The sequence below is a fragment of the Choloepus didactylus genome, chromosome 8, assembly GCF_015220235.1.
Source record: "Choloepus didactylus isolate mChoDid1 chromosome 8, mChoDid1.pri, whole genome shotgun sequence".
In the NCBI taxonomy this organism is placed as follows: Eukaryota; Metazoa; Chordata; class Mammalia; order Pilosa; family Megalonychidae; genus Choloepus; species Choloepus didactylus.
The window spans coordinates 37,834,250-37,841,320 of record NC_051314.1 but is presented as its reverse complement, the minus strand read 5'-3'; the positions used below and the strand labels follow the sequence as shown (position 1 = coordinate 37,841,320).

General features: G+C 37.5%; 1 pseudogene; it reads left to right on the top strand.

Moving 5' to 3' along the window:
* Positions 1 to 4,137: 4,137 nt before the first annotated feature.
* Positions 4,138 to 5,913, top strand: LOC119543014 (annotated as a pseudogene).
* Positions 5,914 to 7,071: the final 1,158 nt, after the last annotated feature.

Sequence of the window (7,071 nt, the reverse complement as noted above, 5' to 3'; positions counted from 1 at the left end):
ACAATGACAAACTCTATATGCTTCAGAGGAGAGGCCATAAGCTTCAGCCACACCTTGATATGTCAGGTCTTTGTCCTCTTCAAATGAATCCTTCAGCAAAAGATGCTAAAGTCATTTTCCACCATATCAGTAATCAAATATTTGTAGGATCATAACAGACAATGAAATTCAAGAATCCAGCACCCAATTATCATTAACTTGGTGACAATTGCTTGGTTAATGACATTGTTCAAGGTGAGGAAGTGGATAAAGTTATCCAACCACCTCTTAATTTTGTAATTCTGTGTGTGAATTATCCACTCTACTTCATGTAACTTTCTTTTGGAAGATACTCAATCTTTCCTATTTCATTTCTTTCTCACTTCATATACCATATTGCATATATTTTATAAAAGAGCTATACAGGCCAGTAAACTTGAAAGATATTTCTATTTAGATATGTCAGGATAGGATAGTTTTCTTCTCCTCCTATGTTTCCATTAGTTAATACCTAAAAAGGCTGATGAAACAGTGTATGTTCCGTCATTTCATTATTTGCTTGTTCCCCTACAGGCATCACTGGGAAAATTTGGAGCACTGAAGCATGATCAGCTCTGCACTCCTGGAAATGAGGAGTTTGTGCAGTGAATAGCAGTTACATTCTAATTATATTAATTCAGACTGCAATTTCTTTGAAATATAAAGGACCTGCTGTCGGGGTGGTGTGGACAATGGAGGCTGAACATGTCAACGACATGACAAATCCCCCGAGCAGAGTGCCAGATGTATTGTTGCCCAGGATTCTTTTCTGAGAGCAAATTCAGAGAGCACTATCAGTGTCAACTCTGGAGTAAGGAATGGGTTCATTTGTTATCTTTCCAAGTTGCAGGTACATCTGCCAGAAGAGTCTGCCAACAGATGAATTGGTAATTAAAACCATTTCCGGGGTTGGAGGGAGTGATTCAGAAATTGTTCCTCTTTTATTTCTTGCTTTTCCTATACAGAAGGAAGAAATTTCAGTGAATGTTGACATGAATTTGGCATGGGGAGAGTTAGAATTGTGTGTTTCTTTAGTTCCTTTGTAGGCCACATTAGTAGTTGAACACTGTTGCTGGACTTTATCTGTTAAGCTTTTCTTATAAAATTCTAAAGTTTTGTTCTTTGCTTGCACTGCATCCCTTTGGATTTTAAAATTTCTCTGCATATACAGCAAAACTTAATATGGATCAAGTACACTGAACAATATCACCCAATTCACACACAAAAAAATGTGTGTTGTAGCCCTTACCTATCTAGCTACTGTGCTAGAATAAATAATAAATAATTATGATAGATAAACTAAATATTAAAATTATACAAATTATATAAGTTATGTAATATAACATAAATACATAAAATTAATTATATAATATAATAAAGCTGCTAGTTCAGAATCTGCTGTCTCTTAGTTACTCAACAAATGCAAGTTTTGCTTTCACATCCAGAAAGAGACACTACTTTGTCATTCACATATTTATGGAAGATTATCACATTCATAACCACAACAATGGAAACAAAAACAAAGAATATCTATTGAGCATTTACTAAGATCAATCAAAGCATTTTATTTATATTCATTTATTTTACCCTTATGAGCCTTTGCTGTTTTATCCCTAAGGTACTAATTAGGAAGCTGAGGCACTGAGAAGAAACTTGGACAGGCTGACACAACCAGAAGTACCAGTACCAAACAGTCTGAGTCTCAAGCCCTCAAGCTTAACCATTTGATGATAATGTCACATGAGACCATATAAATAAACTGCAATGATTTTTTGAGACTACACAATAGCCCATAAATTAATTGGTTTCCTTTTAATACACATTTGCTTGCTCTTTTTCTTCTTCTTCCTTCCCTCCTCCCTCTTCTCTTCCTTCATTCTTTCCCTTATGTCTATAAAAATAACTGCTTTTGTTTTTCTAGCAACAAAGTAAGGTTTTCTACCATCTTCAGAGAGGGGTAACTTTATCAGAGTCCCTAAATGCAAAAGAGTGTTTCAAGATAAAATCTTAAACCACCTTAACAAGCACTTTCTTAAAATCAAGATAACAAAATCATTGAAATTTATAGACATTGGAGATAGACATTTACCATCTAGTTATCAGCATATATTATATATACATATATATAATAGAGGATTAAAAACATATCAAATATGTTAAAATGAGTTCTTCATGATATTAACTATAACCACAGGTCATTGTTCACTTTAGAGGATATTAGAGAATAAACTCATTGTTCTGTAAACTGGAAGATAAAGGAAAAGAACAAAACATTTCTCCTGGATTTTCTATATGAACTTTACTTCAGGTAACCAAATAGATAATGAGTAGAAACTTCTCCTTATGGAAGTATCCCGCCTAATAATAATAAAAAAAAAAATACCATAGATTAGGACATTACCACTTTGCAATATTGAATGAATTAATGGATCCAGGCAAAAATCCCCAGTGGTTGATGACTTTGCACAAATACACACACAGACACACACAAACACACAATTTCCATCATGGAAATATATACCACTGCTTATGGAGTAATCTTGCCAAAAACATGTAACCAGAATCTGATGAAAATCTATAGCTCTAACTGAAATTATGGGAAATACAAAGTACAAGATGATGAACATATGTGACAACACCTCAGGGAATGAAATCAGGAAAATTCAGAATGTGACAAACTTTAGGAAAAGCCATCCTGTTTCTTCAACCAAAAATCCCAGGGTAAAAAAATGAAAGATGGAGGGGAAATTTTCGGACTAAGAAGAGACCTTAGAGACACGTCAAGCAATCACAGTGTACAGAAGTTGTTTGGATCTTGTGCCAATTTGGATATATTATGTCCCCCAGAAAAAGCCATGTTCTTTAATGAAATCTTGTAGAGGCAGACTTATTGGTGTTGATTAGGTTGGAATCTTTTGATTGTTTCCATAGAGATGGGACTCAATCAACTTTTGATTGGATAATTTTCATGGAGGTGTTACCCACGCATTCAGGGTGGGTCTTAATTAAATCACTGAAGCCATATAAAAGAGCTGACAAACAGAAGGAACTTAGTGCTGCAGCTGAGGGACACATTTTGAAGACAGCCATTGAAAGCTGAAGCTGACATTTTGGAGAATGCCATTTTGAAAAGCAACCTAGGAGCAAGCAGACGCCAGCCACATGTCTTCCCAGCTAACAGAGGTTTTCTGGACACTGATGGCCATTCTCCAGTAAGGGTACCCTATTGCTGATGCCTTACCTTGGTCACTTTGTGGCCTTAAGACTAACTTTGTAACTAGATAAACCCCCTTTATAAAAGCCAATCCATTTCTGCTGTTTTGCAAAATAGCAACATTAGCAAATCAGAACATCTAAATTCAAACAGTTAAAAATAGATTGTAAGGTAACTAAAGGATTGTAAACACTGACTGCATATTTGTGAATATTAGGAATTATTGATGTTTTTAGGTGTGATGAAGGTGCTGTGATTTTTTTTGTTGTTGCTTTTCTTCTGTTTTTTTTTTTTGTTTTTTTTTTTTTGTTTGTTTAAAGGAATCTTTGTCTCTTAGACTTACATGTTCAAACAAATACAGATGAAACGACGTGGTGGCTGGGATTTGCTTCAAAATAATGGGATGGAGTAGGCATGGACAAACAAGATTGGTTCTGAGTGGATAATTGTTGAAGGGAGTTGAAGTAAAATAAACATAGGAGTTCAGTATACTTTTTTTTTATCTTCTTTTGTTTATATTTGAAATGTTTTATAATAAAAGTTCATGTAAGTTGGAAATTTACTTAACCTGCCAGCCCCATTTTTAAAAAATAAATAACAATAGCTATGGTGGGAATAATAATATCTCCTCATGGGTTTTTTTCTAAAAGTTTAAATAGTAATATTATATTTAAAGCACACAGGATTCAGTTGAGGAGGAAGCAAAGGTGTCGCTGTCCCTGGCCTTTGCCTGGCTCCTCAGTGGATATTCAAGGGGACTACAGAATTTTCATTAGCGCTCAAGCTTGGGATCCTTGAAGCTGAGACCTACTTTACTAGGAAGATAATCTAGGACTCAGAGATGGAAGGTTATAGATGCTGCATGAGTGCATTCAGAGCAGTAGTGTGAGGAAGCTTGAAGTGGGATGGCAGGACAGCCTCATCCTTATGACATAACTCCAGTGATCCAGAGAATTGGGATCGGAAATTGCGTAGCCCTCGTAAACTTGATAAACTTTCAAGTACTCCTTCACGTGTTGCTAAGGGAGGAGTTAACCACACCAAAATGAGTCTACATGGTGCTAGTGGAAGTCATGAGATGTCCCGGCCCGCGGGACGATCAACCGAGGCTCTGACTCCTGTGAGGGAAGAATGGTATGGGACAAGAGACACGAAGAACGACAGCAAGACAGGTTTCTGATCAAGCTGCAAAATTTTATTGAAGAGGCAGGGTATATATACTCTAAGGGTGGAGGGAGTGGCTAGTAAGGATGGGTGGCGATCTAGGATTGGCTGCTGCTGTTGCTAGGGTGGAAGGCAGATGTAGGGGGATTGGCGGTTGCTGTTGCTGGGAGTCTGGGATTGGTGGTAGCTGTTGCTGGGGTGGATGGCCAATGGGCGGCTACTGTTTAGGCGCCAACTAGCTACTGCTTAGGCGGGAACTACTGTTACTTCCTTGAAGAAGACTAATTATAGCTTAGGCTGTTCTTGCATCAGCCCTGGCGGCCATGTTGCATGTTACCGGTATCGCTGAAGGTGAATATTATATATGCTACCTTAATTGTCCCCAACAATGAGAGATCAAGAGATAGACAAAGGTCAAGTGACAGATCACGAGATTCCTCTCATGATAGAATAGAATCTCAGCTTACTCCTTGTATTAGAAATGTTACTTCTCCAATATGACAGCACCATGTTGAACAAGAAAAAGATCACAGTTGTCTCTTTCGAGCAGCCCTCGTCCTCATAAAGCATCCCTAAATGGCTCCAGTAGCAGTGCTGGGAAGAGCAGCAGAAACAGTATTCAGTCAAGTTCAGATGGTACCTGTAAAACATTTGGAGAAATGGTATTTGTATATGAAAATGCAAAAGAAGGAGCTCAGAATATAAAAACATGAGAACAAAGGACACTAATAGTGCATAACACTAGATTTGTTGTAGATCCATCCATTTTTATTGCACAGCCAAATATAACGTTGGGCAGGATTGTCCTGATGGCATATCTATTCCTGAACTGAGAGAAGCATGCTACTATCTTTGTATCTCTTTTGACAATAGTACTATTAAATGTAGAGATCTCAGTGCTTTAATGCATGAGTTTTCAAATGATGGTGCTCGTAGACAATTTGAATTTTATCTGGAAGAAATGATCCTCCCTTTTATGGTAGCTAGTGCCCAAGGTGGGGAACAAGAATGCCACATAGTGGTGCTTACAGATGATGATGTGGCTGATTGGGATGAAGAGTATTCACCACAGATGGGAGAAGAATAGTCACAAACTATTTATACCACAAAACTGTATAGATTTTTCAAGTACATTGAAAACAGAGATGTGGCCAAATCAGTTTTGAAGGAGATAGGTCTTAAGAAGATTATACTGGGAATAGAAGGTTATCCTACCTACAAAGAAAAAGTAAAGAAAAGGCTTGGGGGGCTGCCCAGAAGTGACTTACAACTATGTCCAAAGACCCTTTGTTCAAATGTCCTGGGAAACGGAAGAAGGAAAGAGTCGGCATGTAGACTTTCAGTGTGTGAAGAGTAAATCTATCACCAACCTTGCAGCAGCTACCACAGACAATCCCCAGGATCAACTAGTAGTCATGCACCCAACTCCGCAAGTGAATGAGCTGGATATTCTTCCTATCTATCCCTCTTATGGCAACAATGATGGCGATCCTGATGGACAGAATCCAATGTTGTGATGCTGATGTTCCTTGAAACTAGAGCATGCTACTCTCCACAGGATGTTGTACTCTCCTCATTCTACACTGCAGGGCCACTGTTCTTCATTGTGAGATACACATAACAATGTTTAGGATGTTGCAGTGTAAGCTTTCTTGAAAGACCAAAGGAAGCCAAATAGTTTTTAATATGTGTACAACTCTAGTATCCTGAGGTTCCAGTTATGTAAATGTATTAGTTTACCAGTAGGTTTTTTGAAATTTATTCTTTGTATGGGGGATAGTCTTTTTCCACACATTTAGATCTTTTTTCAGAAGAGGTGGAAATTGGCAGCTGGGGTATCTTCTGGTCACACTCCAGGCTAAATGCAGAATATTATATAGTAGCACTTTATAAATAGTGGTTAAATGGAACTGTTCAATTCATTTTTGTTGTTGTGATGCACAAAATAACTTAAACAAGTGTTTCTATCAAAGTAGTCCTTCAGGGCAACGTATATAGTTGGCTGCCCACTGTGAGCACAAAATGAGTACCATTGGGCTTATTTGAATGATTAGGATGTGATCAATGCCCATATCTTATCAGTTCAGATATCTCCAGTGCTGTTTTCACCCTTTTATAGTGAGTCATATTCAGGGACTGTGAACATCAGAGGTGGTTTATATCCAGTCTGCCTCACCCTTAATCTGTTCACAGATATTTATTTACTAATATTTTTTCTTAAGCACTGTGAGATAAGAAAATGAGGTGTCTGCTCTGCATTTACTAAATGATTGTAAACTCGAGTTTTTTATCAAAATAAAATCCCATTATTTAAAAGAATAAATAATAAATCACATAGTAGGTATTAGATAATTTTTAGGGACTCATTTCAATCCACTTATGGCTGAACTGACTGCTCTGGGCTTAACGGAATTTCCACACTGCACCCCTGGGCACAGCAAGGCTGGGAACAACCGGGGAGGGACAAAGAGGATCTATGTCCTCAGATGCCACCTTCTCAGGCACCACAAAGGTGCTGGTTGTAGATTTTTCTTTTTTTTTTTTTTTTCAATCTTGTACTGTTACTATTTTTAGATTTGTTGACTCTGGAACTTATGTAGGTATCCTAGTTTTACTAAATATTTATTCACTTCCAGGCAACTCCAGGTGCAGGCAGAGAGAGTAAAAATATATCG